Source organism: Canis lupus, chromosome 14, assembly GCF_048164855.1.
Source record: "Canis lupus baileyi chromosome 14, mCanLup2.hap1, whole genome shotgun sequence".
Classification (NCBI taxonomy): Eukaryota; Metazoa; Chordata; class Mammalia; order Carnivora; family Canidae; genus Canis; species Canis lupus.
Genome location: NC_132851.1, coordinates 42,849,147 through 42,865,102, shown reverse-complemented (window position 1 = coordinate 42,865,102; position 15,956 = coordinate 42,849,147). Strand labels below are relative to the sequence as shown.

General features: G+C 41.6%; 1 long non-coding RNA gene across 1 annotated transcript; it reads left to right on the top strand.

Annotated features, from left to right (window-relative positions):
* The first annotated feature begins 2,559 nt into the window (after positions 1 to 2,559).
* On the top strand, positions 2,560 to 6,796 carry LOC140603458 (uncharacterized). The gene is made up of 3 exons (XR_012006439.1): positions 2,560 to 2,712; positions 2,796 to 2,837; positions 3,240 to 6,796. It is a non-coding gene; the product is annotated as an uncharacterized lncRNA (long non-coding RNA).
* The last annotated feature ends 9,160 nt before the right edge of the window (positions 6,797 to 15,956 follow it).

Below are 15,956 nucleotides of genomic sequence, written 5' to 3'. Positions count from 1 at the left end.
AATTCCCAACTCCATCCCCCTATAACCATCTTGTCCCCCTGTAGGGGGGCAGGGCACAGAAATCTAACAGGTGAAGTTTACAATCCAAAGACACAGATTCACTAAAAGACTGAGATTTATTCATAGGAATACTTCCCCTCCCCACAACACCTCAGCATCAGGTTACTAAAGGCTTATGGATTGCAATTCTTTTTACTCAGTATGTCATTTTTGGCTTTCAACAAGAAAATTACAAGGCACACTAAAATGGCAAAAACACAAACAAAACAAAACAAAACAAAAAAACCAACACGGTTTGAAGAGATAGAGCAAACATCAAAACCAGAGTCAGATAAGGCAGGAATGTTGGAATCATCAGACTAACAAGATAACTATGATTAATATGCCAAGGGCTCTAGTAGAAAAAGGAGACAACAACAAGCACAGATGGGATGGAAGCAGAGATGGAAATTCTGAGAAAGACTCAATAGGAAATGTTAGAGAGAAAATAAACTGTAACAGAAGTCAATAATATCTGGCCAAATACCTTTGAGGAAAGAATCTCAAAACTTGAGGATGTATCAATAGAAACTTCCAAAACTGAAAGGCAAGGGGAAAAAAAGAATGAAAAAAATATATCAATATCCAAGAACTGTAGAACCATTCTCAAAGATGCCGTTGCATACATGTAACAACAGAAATACCAGAAGGAGAAAAAAGAGAAGGAACAGAAGAAATATTTGAAGCAGTCATGTCTGAGAGTTTCCTCAGTGTCGGATGCCAAACCACAGACCCAGGAAGGCTAGAGAACATCCAAAAAACAGCTCTCTCCAGGTATATCATATTCAAACTGCAAAAGCTCAAAAACAAAGAAAAAATCTTGAAAGAAGTCAGAGGATGAAAACCATCCAGGAGCAAAGATAAGAATTGTATCAACTTCTCAGAAACCATGCAAATGAGAGGAGGGTGGGTGGAGCGAAAATTTTAATTTTAAGGGGAAATTTTTAAGTGTTGAGAGAAAAAAAAGAACAAAAACACCGATCTAGAATTCTATAGCCTGTGAGATTATCCTTTATAAGTGAAGGAGAAATAAAGACTTTATCAAACCAAAAAAAAAAAAAAAAATCAGATCATGTATTGCCAATTGATCTTTCTGGCAAGGAATCTTAAAAGAAGTTCTTTAGAGAACAGGAAAATGATAGAGGGCAGCAGCTCAGATCTACCTATGGAGTGGAAAAGCATTAGGGAAAGAATTAGTGAAGGTAAATTAAAAACTTATTTTTTCTTATTCTTAACTAAGTAAAAATAGGTCGTTCAAAATAATCATAGCATCAATGCATTTGATGATTACATTGATTTGAGAGGAAGCAATAATGTAAGGGACAGGAGGAAGGAAATTAGGAAAACTTGGTTATTATAAGGAATGTGCACTGTGACCGGGTATAGTATTTTTTGAAAGTGGATTTGGATTAGTTGTAAATGTGTATAAGAAACTCTAGGGCAACCACTAAAAAAAGCTGGTAAAAGAAGTATAATTGATACACTAGGAGCTGATGGGCCTGGATATTAGAAGTGTCATCCGCATGAATATTGAAATGGCCAAGAGCAAAGACAGAAGTTATGGCGGGAAAATAGCCTTGAGCCAGAAACTTAAATATTCAACAGATGAAAGGAAAGAATCCTGAAATCTGTAGAAGTTACAAAAAGGATGGTAAGTGGTATGATTTGATGAAAGAGACTCACATCTGGGATATTTTAGGAAGGAGGGGATGAACACAATCTGATGCAGCAAATAAAGAAGTGAGACCTTTGTGTTGTAGACCGTAGGGCACAACTGAGTATATGACTAAGTTCGTATTTTAGGAAGTAGAAGCTGAGGGATCCCTGGCTGGCGCAGCGGTTTGGCGCCTGTCTTTGGCCCAGGGCGCGATCCTGGAGACCCGGGATCGAATCCCACGTCGGGTTCCCGGTGCATGGAGCCTGCTTCTCCCTCTGCCTATGTCTCTGCCTCTCTCTCTCTCTCTCTCTCTCTGTGAATGAATTTAAAAAAAAATCTTAAAAAAAAAAAAAAGGAAGTAGAAGCTGGGAAAGGAGAAGCACTTGGGTTGGGTCTCTGGTTACACATGAAGCATTAAAATCCCAGCCAGGATCATTGTCAGTTTTTGACCAAGGTGACCGAGGAAATGGCAACTGAAGCAGGAAAAAGCAGGGCGTGGATTTTGAAAAGGATTTGGGGCAAGGATGAAGAATTCAATTTTGAGCAATTGAATGTTAGATTCCTGCGGGACAGAGAAGTGAATGTGAAGAAGAGGGAGGAATTCCGGGTGACTCCTCGCTTCTTGTACTGCGTAACCTGGTAAAGGGTAGTTTCCAAGACTGTGATCGGGAACACCTAGGAATGATCAAGTTTAGTGCTAAATGTAATAAGCTCATTTTAAGAAAGGTGAAGCCTAGGTGGGTACCTGTGAGCAAAATATTCTGTATCAGGTAGGTTTAGGTTCAGAAGAGTAGAGCAGAAATGCCCCCAGCATTGTGATGTCAGTAAGATAGAGCCCTCCCTCTCTCTGATGGTCAGGAGACCGGAAGGTAGGGCTCCAGTCTGAGGCCACACGTGGTCAACCTGGATACGCCTCAATTAGGAACTGCTGTCCAGCTTTCAATTGTTGGAATTTAATTTAATTTCAATCTTGGGAAGACAAAAAGCAAACTTGCAGACTTCTCCGTGACAGTTGGGTATGTTAGGCACAGATTAGTTAATTGGACATAAATCTTTTCCAGATTTCTAAGGTGAAGTTACTTTCATTTTCATTTTACAGACGAAGGGAAAGACTCAGAGAAGCTAAGTAGCCTGCTCCAAGGTCAGTCAGTTAGCAAATGGCAGAAATCAGTTTTCCAAACCATGATCTCTGCTCTTTCTTTGTCATCTTCTTCCATTCGTGGATTTCCAACATTGTGTGTGGGGTTTTGGGAGAGGGTTTTTTTTTTCTTGTTTTGTTTTCATTTTTGTTTTGTTTTGTTTTGTTTCTTAAATGTGAGAAAGTTGAATGAGTATGGCTAAGACATTGGGTATAGAAGAACGCAAATTATTGCAGGAGCCTATAGAATTCATGGGTGAAGAGTAGGGATGGCACTGATTAATTATATAACTTGGGCTAGATTATCTATTAGGGATGTTTCTTTATTGGAACTTCTGGTGCATCTTTTTGGTGTGTGTGTTCTTTTTTTTTTTTTTTTTTAAATTTTTTATTTATTTATGATAGGCACACAGTGAGAGAGAGAGGCAGAGACATAGGCAGAGGGAGAAGCGGGCTCCATGCACCGGGAACCCGACGTGGGATTCGATCCCGGGTCTCCAGGATCACGCCCTGGGCCAAAGGCAGGCGCCAAACCGCTGCGCCACCCAGGGATCCCTGGTGTGTGTGTTCTAATGGAATTAGAGAAAGACAAAGTTTACATTTCCGAGGCAAGTGTCTATGGATGTATGTGTATGTATCCATTGCTTAGATGATGTATCATTTCACCTAGGTCTTTTAAGTTTGAAAAGGTTGAAACATCCATAAACTCACAACTGTAATGTGAATTTAGAAAAATAGAAGCTCTTTTTCTTCCTTGGAACTGACAACGCCTAGACTCATTTTATTTATTTATTTATTTATTTATTTATTTATTTATTTATTTAATGACAGTCTACTGTGGTTTTATTTTATTTATTTTATTTTTTTAAAAAGATTTTATTTATCATGAGAGAGAGAGAGAGAGAGAAAGAGAGAGAGAGGCAGAGACACAGGCAGAGGGAGAAGCAGGCTCCATGCAGGGAGCCCAACATGGGACTCGATCGTGGGTCTCCAGGATCACCCCTGGGCTGAAGGCTGTGCTAAACCTCTGAGCCACCCAGGGATTCCCCCCACCCCCCGATTTATATTTATGGTGAGAGACTGGTAAAGTAATAACCTTCTACTGGCTTCTATTAAAAAGAAAACCACTGACCCAAAATGGCATCACTCAGGTTAAAGCGGCAAGTCAGTCCAAGACTAAATACTGAACTTAGATGGATTTCAACCCACCAGGAGCCTAACCTTTAGCCTTCAGTCAGGAATTTTCTGATCAATGCCAGTAAGGTAATCTGTCACATGGGTCCTCTTCATCAGTCAAAGGAAGTTGAGATAATCCCCAAATGAAGGTGACCTCACCTAAAATAATCCTTTTTTTCTGTTTATACTTCCTTGTCCTGCCTCTGAAATCCTTTCCCTTTCTGTAGCTCCCCTCTGTGAACTTTATGGGGTGCTGCCCCATTCAGGGGTTGATGAATAAGGCCAATTAGAGCTTTACCATTTACTTGGTCCAATATTTGTTATTCAACACTAGATAAGTACTATTTCCATACGTCTAAAAGTTACATTTTTTTCCCCCACATAGCCTAAAAGACTGAAACTCTAAAGTACTGATAAAAGCTTAATTTATCATGCATTGTCTCTATTCTGCTAAAACAACACACACTGATCTCAGGGATGAATCTGTTGGAATTTGTAATGCTTTTTCACACATCTACAAACAAGTGTCGGCATATGTCAGACTTCATGAAATGGCCATATTCTTACAATAGCTGCCTATTATGCAGTATCTTATAAGAAGGAAAACGATTTTTGGACATGAAAGTTGTGAATGTATGTAGGCTACGCTTTAAGGTTAATAGAAAAGCTAGAAAAAAGAATTATCTATGAAATTAAAATAATTTATTATCTGTATTAACATCATCAGCATCACTTAAGAAGTTGTCATCTAGGAAGTACCCAAGAGAAGAATTAGTTCAGAGTGACTGGAGATATCTGAGAAAACAACAACCAAGTTATTTTGCATTTGTTAGAAACCAAGAAAATTCTAACTTTTTTAAGGCAAAGGTATTCATTCGTCCATTCTTAATCCATTCATTTACCCATTCTTTAATTTATACAACACTTGATTAATTGCCTCCTTTATACCACATACTGGGGCTGTGGGATAATGGCTTTTAACCAAGGATAAATGCCCACCCACTTAGTGGGCATTCAGAAATCTGATTTATTTGGTTGGGGCCACGGATGCACACTTCACATAAAGAAAAACCATTCCACCAAAGAGGCTGTAATAGCACGGACACTGAGAAACATTATATTTCAGAAATGCTGTGTGTACGGTCTCTTAACTACAAGAGACTCGTAGATTGATGGAAGCGTCAGATAGACCGGAACATGTTATCCTAGATGGCAAGTGCTTGTAGGCAGCCGCTCATTGGCTGTTACAGAATGGCCCAGCCGAGAGGCAAGGGGGCATGGAAGCCATCTCAGGCTGCTAAACCATGAACTGGAAGGAGTCAGCCAGGAAGAGAAGAGAGGCGACAAGTGTTCCAGGAGGAAGAGCTGGGGTGGCCGTGGCAAGGAAGCGTGAGAGAGGACGATGGTGTGTCCTGTCAAGTAAAAGTGAATGGTTGACTTCTCATAGGTAAATGCAGAAATGGGATGAAAAGGCCTGGAGACAAAGTCTAGGTCACATTGGAGATGGGGAGGCGACCTAAGAGGCGGTAGCAGTAATCTGGTGAGTAACTAGCCAGGCCTCACCTCAAACAGTGGCGGAGAGGAAGGAGTGAGGGGGCAACTCGAGAAAACATGGTAGCTTTCTTTGCCTGATACCTACACAGGTTTGCCTCAATACCCACAAGTGGAGTGTTCCGTGAAACCTTTTGCAAACTGAAATGGCATAAAATGAAGAAGTAATTATCATTAATTTACATGGAAAAATTGTTGAGTGTTCCCAGACCCGAACAACCTCTCAGGCTCTTCTGATCCTCAGGACACATCTCACTAATGGATGCAGAATAGGTGGAGATGGAGCACAGATGCTCACAGTCACAGCTCAGAGCTCCTGCAGCTTGCTGCTGACATGCTGAGTTGTAGCTCCTGAGAAGGAGCTTGGCTGGGCCCCTCTCGCTGCTCCAGACTGTGTGCTTCCCCTATGACAGCTCACTGCAAAACAGACGCCGGCTGCTCTTTAAATTTTCACCTTTTTTGGATTTCTTTTGGTTAGCGAAAACAGGTACTAATAACCTAAGTCTTCCAGAAAAGCAAAGTGGCTTAATAGAAACTTATGAAAAGCAGGGGTACCTGTGTGTCAACATACAACCAAATATCCCAAAGCAAATACCCCAAGTATCCTTTTTTGAGGCCACCAGGAAGGCCTATTCATCCTGAATGTATGTCTTACTATTTCTTGTTGTCTGAAACACCTTTAACACCAAAAGAGTAAATTCATTCCAGCAGGTCTGTTTGGAATGGAAATCTATTGACTTGGATAAAGACAATATATCAAGTTTAGCTATAAGAAATAGCAAGTATTAAGTCAGCGAATTTAGGGGAGCATGTACAGATCACCACAACCTTAGAGAAAATCAGGGTGGGATAAAAAGAAGACTGTAGAATGTTTGCATTTTTATGGTTCCAAGAGTGAGATAAGCCCAGATGAAAGTAGTAATTTGAACACATGAAAGAGTAGATCCTATTGAGCCTGAACTGCCCATGATTATGCTTATAGTGACTCCAAACCCAGGTGAAGAATATTATGGCGAAAAATATATATTTACATATGTATATAAGTTAATTCAACATAAAATATAGAAAATCTACATTGAAAGATTTGGGGTTTTTTTGTTTTTTTGTTTTTGTTTTAGTCATAAAAGAATAAGATCATTTTAGGATGGTCTACAGTTGGGTCAGTGAAACTGTATGGAATCTACATTTTGGGGAACTTCTTGGGACCTCAGACTTGCCTACTGAGGTGATAATCATTTGAGTAAATAAATGAATGCTTTAAGAATCCATGTTGGGATATCTAATTGGCCCCATATTGTCAGGGAACAGAGGAAAAATCTAAAATATATGATGTACGTGATTCAACCATTTAAATGCAATTACCTTTGGAGGAGGCAAGAAATTGAATTTATACTCAAATGTAAATTATTAATATCAGAATCTTTTTTGAGGATGTATTTTGATAATGGAAGAGAAATGCCCAGGTTTTGTTGTTGATGTTATTTTTTCTTAAAATGAATTTTAAAAAGATAAGGAAAGACAGAATGGGATTCTGAATCTAATCTTCATCTGTAACATTATTATTATTCTTAGATTACTGAATGTGAGACAGAAATCTTAAATTGTTAGACAAAACATTGATAGTAAGTTTTATCTTAGAAGATTTGCTTGACTGCACTGATGGATATTTACCCCAAAGATACGGATGCAACGAAATGCTGGGACACCTGCACCCCGATGTTCACAGCAGCAATGTCTACAATAGCCAAACTGTGGAAGGAGCCTCGGTGTCCATAGAAAGATGAACGGATAAAGAAGCTGTGGTTTATGTATACAATGGAATATTCCTCAGCCATTAGAAAGGACGGATACCCACCATTTGCTTCGACGTGGATGGAACTGGCGGGTATTATGCTGAGTGAAATAAGTCAATCGGAGAAGGACAAACATTATATGGTCTCATTCATTTGGGGAATATAAATAATAGTGAAAGGGAATAAAGGGGAAGGGAGAAGAAATGGGTAGGAGATATCAGAAAGGGAGACAGACCATGAAAGATTCCTAACTCTGGGAAACGAACTAGGGGTGGTGGAAGGGGAGGAGGGCGTGGGTGGGGTGAGTGGGTGACGGGCACTGACAGGGACACTTCACGGGATGAGCACTGGCATGTGTTATTCTGTATGTTGGCAAATTGAACACCAATAAAAAATAAATTTATTATTAAAAACAAAAAGATTTGTTTGAGATGTAAAATGTAGCAGTGACATGAAGATAACAGTGAATATTTGGATATGATTTGTTTTCTTTTATATTATTTGTAACATCAGATGACTTTTAATAAGTAAAAATAGACATTTTATAATGTTTTATTAAAATTATTTTAATACCATTGAGAATTACAAAAATGATGATTGAATCTATGTCTTGCTAAATCATAGATTATGCAATATATATTATGTATTTCATATTCACATGAAAAGATTTTCAAAAGAAGCCCTTCTTTCCTTCCTCCCTTCCTCTCTTTTTTTTTAAGATTTATTTATGTATTCATGATAGACACAGAGAGAGAGAGAAAAGCAGAGACACAGGCAGAGGGAGAAGCAGGCTCCATGCAGGAGCCTGATGTGGGACTCGATCCCAGGACTCCAGGATCACGCCCTGGGCCAAAGGCAGGCGCTAAACCACTGACCCACCCAGGGATCCCCTTCCTGCCTCTGTTTGAGAGAAATAACACACGTGCAAGTTGGGGGAGGGGAAGAGGGAGAGAATCTTCCAGCACTCTCCCCACTGAGCATAGAGCCCAGAGTGGAGCTCTGTGTTAGGACTCATGAGATCATGACCTTACCCCAAACCACAAGTTGGTAGCTTGACCGACTAAGCCCCCCAGGTGCTCCCCACAGAAGTATTTCCTATGAGAATTCAGACAGTACCTCTAGCTCATCTTTTCCCTTTCAAAATACTTATATTTGGAACCATTGTAAATCCTAAATAAAAAATAAATAAATTAAAATTAAAATTAAAATTAAAATTTAAAAAATGTTGGTTCTTTTTATACGTGGGTCATCACGGCAGTCATTCCCACATATCAACTGAAATAAATGTCAAGGCTACAGATGAACCATTTGGTAAATTTGTGTTTGGCTAAAACAGTTTTATAGTTTTGCCTTTTGCACTCTTTAACTCAAAAACCTTTCAACCTATTCCTTGTTTTCCGTGGTTTCTCAACCATTTGTTGGAATAACTTCTGTAACCTCCTCTGAAAGTATTCTGGGCCTTTCAGATATGCTGAACTGCTAAACTTTATGATCTCTTCTGGGGACCTGGGCCTGAATACATAAGTTTATTTTAAATGTCTGGGTACTCTTGTTATTATTTTTCTTATTGAGGCTGAATTACCTTTTATGATGTTTGGTTTAGCATTTTCCTTTTTTTTTTAAAATCAGTCTCTTGGGTTAAGAATTCCAAGGATGGTAATCCCTGGTTGGCTCAGCAGTTTGGTGCCTTCCTTTGGTCCAGGGCATGGTCCTGGAGTCCTGCGATTTAGTCCTCGTCAGGCTCCCAGCATGGACCCTGCTTCTCCCTCTGCCTGTGTCTCTGCCTCTCTCTCTCTCTCTCTCTCTCTCTCTCATGAATAAATAAATAAAATCTTAAAAAAAAAAAAAGAATTCCAAGGATGGATGGGCCTGCCTTCTTTGTACCAAAATAGTACAATATTTACATTATTTAAAAGAAAAAAAAAGTATCTTGAGCCTCTGCAATGGGCTCTACACTCAGTGTGGTGTCTGCTTGAGATTCTCTTTCTCTCCCTCTCTTCCTCCTCTTGCTTGCACATGCACGCGTGTTCTCTCTCTTTCTCTCTCTAAGATAAATAAATAAATTAAAAAATATATATGTTGAGTTTTCTTCTCATTATTATAAAATGATTCATAGCTGAAAATACTAGTGCCAAGTCAAGACTCTATTAATCCCTGGTACATTGTTGCTTTTTGCATCATGGACCTTATTTTATGATACTACCTTTTTAATGTTCAGTCTTGGTTGCCTCATAATTTTTTTTATACATATGTTCTCTGTAAACCTGTGCTCTTCAGAAAGCTCACTGAACAGCTACATTTATGTCAGCTAACCCCTTTTTTTAGTCTTTATTTGGATTATTATCATTTGTTTAACACATTTTTAAACATGTCCTCTAACCCATTTTAAAGTTCTTGATTATGATATTGACCAAGGCTTTAACATTCCCCCCCAGCTTAACTAAATTTAGGCAGGCTTTCTCATGAGTAGACCCTGATTTTTTCTAGAACATTTGATTTAGAACACTTAACAATTGTAATTTTTTCTTCTGCCTCTTTGAGATGTAAATCCTTTTAAAAACCCTCCAGTCAGTTTATAATCCAGAAATGTCTTTCTCAAGGACCAGGAAATGGTCTTTGAAATGGAATTATCAAGGAAGATACTCCTCTGGCTCTCAGTTTCTATGGGAGGGTAGGAGACTAATTTTAGGGGAGCCTCATTACAAGCTCTAAAACTTCCTTCTACCTTAGTTTACTTTTCCTTTGGGTAAGGGCACATAAACCCATATAGTCTTCAATCTCTCCCAGCCCAGCTTCTAGAATTCTCTAGTCCTTTATATCAGAAGAGTCTGGTTCAGATTGAATCCTGGCCTCTCTTCCTGATTGCAGTAGCCTTGAATAAAATCTTTGCTGGTTTGATTTTGTCCAGTGTAGTTTTTGCTTTGACAATGTATTACTGATTCTTTAAGTAATAATTTGCTTCTTTATTCTTAAAAAGATGGAATAAATTTCTAACTATTCTCTGAATTCCTCTTTTCCAGTTAATTACAGTAATGGTTGTTTCATAATTTATCTTCCTTTCTTTCCCCTGCCTGCCTTCTTCTCCTTCCTTCCTTCCTTCCTTCCTTCCTTCCTTCCTTCCTTCCTTCCTTCCTTCTTCCTTCCTTCCTTCTATCCTTCTTTACCTCCTTCTTCCCTCCCTCACTTTGTGACTCCCCCCTTCCCTCTTTTCCTTCCTCCTTTGGACAAAGAATATTAAGTCCTGTAATAATCCTTGTCCAGAACTATGCTATTAAAGCAATAGGCTTGGGTGTGAAGTTCTTGTTTTTTATGAATCTACCTTAGTCATTTGCCTTATTAGTCTAATTTGAGTTGAGAATAGCAATTCCTATCATCTCTTCATTAAAAGAGGAGGGAAGGGAGCTTTTCCTCCCATATTCTCATATTTTGCTAAGGGATTTCCATCCCACTCTCCAGAGGAAGCAGCAGTAAAGTATTTGCAAACCCTTTCTGAACACAGGAAGAGTCCCTCACCAGATTGGAGCTATGGAACACATTAAGGTGAATAATTATTTTAAGAAGCAGTAGTGGGTTGTCTCCTTCCTCTTCTTGTGTTGTGTATCTTGTACTTGTCAGCATATGCGTACAGCATTTGCTGTGCAAACACGACTTTTTCCCAGAGAGAATCTTCCTACTTTGGACTTTTACCAGAACCTAGATTAAGGGCATCTTTGGAGAGATGGGAAGGAAAGTAGAAGGAAACATAAGAAGTTCTGCTGACGATCTACATGTAACAGTTTCTTTGCCATATTTTGGGGTAACAAAGCTCACACCATTCTTTAAACCTTATTTTCATTTTTGTGCATTTTAAAAAATTTATTTGTGAGAGAGAGTATTGAGGGAGAGGGACAAAGGGAGAGGGAGAGAGAATCTCAGGCAGACTCTCGACTGAGTGATGAACAGGACACGGGGGGGGGCTGTCCTCATGTGATCACATGACCCTGAAATCACAACCAGAAGGAAAATCAAGAGTCCGATGCTTAACTGACTGAGCCACCCATGTGCCCTTTTGTGCTGCTTTTAAAATTAGTTAAATACAATAAGGGAGAAGGCATAAATATGCAAAATCTCTGAAATATGAAACAACACCCCCTTTTTCTGAGTAATGAAACCATCATTAATACAGGAAGTTAGAAGATAAACTGCTTTTAGTAGAATATGTAGCATTATTCCAGATCCAGATTCACTTCATATGTAGAATTGAATATAAAGTGATATAGATGTCATTTCTACTCACCTTATCAGTGTCAAAAATATTCCGATTCTCAGTGCAGATCCTCCAATTTAAGTATTTTAATCATTAAAATCCCACTGCACCAGGAGGAAAGAAAAAGACAAGAAAGAAATAATAAAGATGTGCAAACTTTACTCTCCCTTTTCTTAGATATGCTGCTTCAATCTTTTGGAAAAATATGGTAGCTGATTCTGTCCTATTCTCACCTTCCTCTTTTTACTCTTAGATCTCTGGATTTCTTAGCATAAAAGAGGTTCCAATGAAAATAAACACACGACAAGCTTTGTAATAACATGCAGCCTCTCGAATTAAGTTCAACTCAGAGCGGCACAGACTCTATGTGGAGTGTGAAGGCTTCTTGCACTAGAAATATTTTAAACTATTATAGTGTCAATTTGCTTCCGACCTTTTCTTGAGCTTGACAGTGAACTCACTTCGCTAAATCGAGCCATTGAGAATGATATTTGCTGTGGGTTTTTGTAGATGGCTTTTAAGATGCTGAGGAATGTTCCCTCTATCCCCACACTCTGAAGAGTTTTCATCAGGAATGGAGGCTGTATTTTGTCAAATGCTTTCTCTGCATCTATTGAGAGGATCCTATGGTTTTTGTTTTTTCTCTTGCTGATATTCTCCACCTTTCACTTTAGAGCTGTAGGTGTCCTTATGTCTAAAATGAGTCTTGGGATCCCTGGGTGGCTCAGTGGTTTAGCGCCTGCCTTTGGCACAGGGAGCGAACCTGGAGTCCTGGGATCCAGGCCCACGTCGGGCTCCTGGCCTGGAGCCTGCTTCCCTCTCCTCTTCCTCCCTCCCTCTCTATTATAAATAAATAAATAAGTAAATAAATAAATAAATAAATAAATAAATAAATAAATAAATCTTAAAAAAATAAATAAAAATAAAATGAGCCTCTTGTAGACAGCAAATAGATGGGTCCTGCTTTTTTATCCAGTCTGAAACCCTGCGCCTTTTGATGGGGTCATTAAGTCCATTCATGTTCAGAGTTACTATTGAAAGATATGAATTTAGTGTCATCATGATACCTATGCAGTCCTTGTTTTTGTGGGTTATTCCTTGGACCTCCTCTTTCTATTACAGAGTCCCTCTTAGTATTTCTTCCAGAGCTGGCTTGGTGGTCATGTATTCTTTCAGTTTCTGCCTATCTTGGAAGCTCCTGATCTCTCCTTCTATTCTGAATGAGAGCCTTGCTGGATAAAGGGTTCTCAGCTGCATGTTCTTCTCATTTAGGACCCTGAATTCATCCTGCCAGCCCTTTCTGGCCTGTCAGGTCTCTATGGAGAGGTCTGCTGTCAATCTAATATTTCTCCCCATAAAAGTCAGAGATTTCTTGTCTCTTGCAGCTTTAAGGATCTTCTCTTTATCTTTGGTATTTACAAGTTTCACTATTAAATGTCAAGGTGTTGAGTGGTTTTTGTTGGTTTTAGGGGAGATCTCTCTATTTCCGGGATCTGAATGCTGGAAGTTAGGAAAATGCTCAGCTATGATTTGTTCAAATACAGTGTCTGGACCTCTGTCCCTTTCGGCACCCTCGGGAACACCAATTAAACATGGATTTTTCCTTTTGAGGCTGTCATTTATTTCCCTTAACCTATCCTCATGACCTTTTAATTGTTTTTCTCTTTCTTCCTTAGTTTTCCTCTTTGCCATCAACTTGTCTTCTATGTCACTCACTCGTTCTTCTACCTTGTTAACCCTTGTCAGGACCTCTAGTTTGGATTGCATCTAATTTAATTGATTTTTAATTTTGGCCTGATTAGATTTAAATTCTGCAGTCAGGAAGTCTCTTGAATCCTTTACGCTTTTTTCTAGAGCTGCCAGTAGCTTTATAATAGTGCTTCTGACGTGGCTTTCTGACCTTGAACTGTAATACAAATCCTGTAACTCTGGGAGAGAGGACTGTTTCTATGTCTCTCTTTTGAGGTGAGTTTTTCTTTGTAGTCATTTTGCTCAGTGCAGAGTGGCCAGAAAAAAGTTGTACTGGGAAAAGGAGAAAAAGAGAGAGAGAGAAAAAAAAAAAAGAATTAGAAAAACACAGAAAAAAATGGAGGGAAGGAAACAGAAAACAAAAACAATGGGGAGTGTCCTCTGATTCTCTATACTGTAAATCTGTCTACTCCCCCTGGAGCTTTCCAGTGCTGCTTGGTCAATAACTGGCTTTTCTGCTGTCCCTCTAGGTGGTCTTCTGGGGGAGGGGCCTGCTGTGCTGGTTCTCAGGTGTGAACACCTGGAGGAGCTGCCCAGCCTCCTGCCTGGTGCAGGCTCAGTGAGAGCTGTTCATCCTGTGAGGCCCTTGCTCCATCCCAGGCACATGGTGACACCTGGAGGAACCACAGTGGCGGCGACCAGCTCCCCAGCCCTGGAGTCAGCTCTTGCACTACCTACTGTAGCTCCCAGTCTGCAGGGGCCTGGATGCTCTGGGGAGGGGGCCGCTGACCTGCATGTCTCGGGCCCCTGGGGCAGGAGCATCCTCGCTGTCCTGGGCCCTCCGGCCTCCATCTGCCCTGGGGATGCCGGATCCTGGGCTGTGTCCCCTACGCCCTGGGCTCCGGGCCTACGCTGCTGGAATCTGCTCCCGGGGCCCTGGGGCGCATGCTGCAGCCCCTCAGGCATCTCGGCCGGGGTGTGGGGGCTCCCCCCGGGTGCTGGTGCTGTGTTAGTGCCCCTGGGAGCCTGAGGGCCTCCCCGCCCTCCTGGGATCATGCTCCAGCTCCATGCGGCTCCTGCTCCTTCGTGGGGGCTCTCCTATCCTGGAGGTCATCACCCTGGGGCTTAGCCTGGCTCTTTGGCGGACTCTCTCCCATTGATACTTTTTTATTTCTTTACTTTTTCCCCATCTTCCTACCTAGATAGAAAAATGAACTCTTCTCCCTGCAGCCTTCCAGCTGCTCTCTCTTAAATCTTAGGCCCAATTCGGAGGTTTTCAGGATGATGTGAAAGTTATCCAGGGAAGTTGGGGGGGACAGGTGACCTGGGGACCCTCCTCTTCTCCCCCCTTCCCCTCCCCCATTCGTAGTGATTATTGATAGGAATGTATTTATTGCCGTCTGAACTCTCAGGTCATCAGCTTGGTGGCATTCCCCTCACGGAAATCCCTGAAGGCTCCTCTCCTTCATCGTCTTCAAAGCTCCAGTTGGAAAGGTTCACGCGCCCCCATGACATAGCCGAAGTACAAGACCTAAGGGGTCAGGCTCAATTAGCGATTCCAGACAGACGGTATAAGTGTGTTCAGTGAGCCTGAGTGTGCAAGCTGGTGAACATCTGGGACCACGGACATCAGAACAACAAAGACCAAACGGTCACCTTGTCCAGCAAGGAGAGTATGGGGGTTTCTCCAACCAAACCATTATTCTGGCAAGCGGGAACCAATGTCTGACCCATCAGGTTCCAGGAGGGCAGAGCGGCCACTAGACCCCAAACCAAGAAGCCAGGGCCTTCAGGGAATGTCTGCCTTCGAGAGAACTGCCCAGGGAGGCAGGAGATCCTAGCTCAGGGGTCAGCACAGGAGTTCATGGAACCTGGCCCAGGTGTGGCCTTCATGTACACAAATATCTCTCCCCCTCATGCACACCAAGAAGGAAAAGGACGTCAGAGATCACTGTCAAGGACCCAGGAGGATTCCAGGCTTGGTCAGGGGTGAAGTTGGAACCCGAGAGCGAGACTGAGGATGGAAGCCGTGCCTGCCCTGAGGTCATCCACTAATGATCTTCCCCTGGCCTCATGCCGTCCATGTGCAGCACAGGGTCTCTTTACGTGTGTGCCCACTTTGGTGTTGATGCAATTGCAGAGGTTGACCTAGACGACTCCACGCTCCGAATAATGGGAATGGCAAACCCGAAACCCAAGCCAAAAGAATCCACATCAGAAGAAGTGGCAAGACAAAGTCCTCCTTCCTTGAAAGTGTACAAAGGGAGCCCCTGTCCTGGGCAGGAGAGGGTCCTGGCGGGCGGTCCCCTTCAGGACCCCCAGGTCAGGGGTGTTGCTGTTCCTGGGGAAGTCCCTGCACCCTCTGAATATCAGCAGCTCTGAGGGGTGTCTCTGCTGTCTGCCCAAGTTCCTGACACTGTCCTCTGGGAAAGGGGGCCTGGGGATGTGCTTCAGGACCTGGGAGGAGGCTGGATCCTCTACTTCTTCCCACATACAGGAGCTGGGGACTCTGTAAGATTTCTCCTTTAAAATGAGCACAAGAGGGTCGCCTGGTAGCTCAGTGTCGGGGCCTCTGCCTCTGTCTCAGATCCTGACCCTGGAGCCCTGGGTTTCAGGCCCATGACCGACCCCCCACACGGAGCCCGCCTCTGTCTGTCCCTCGTCAAT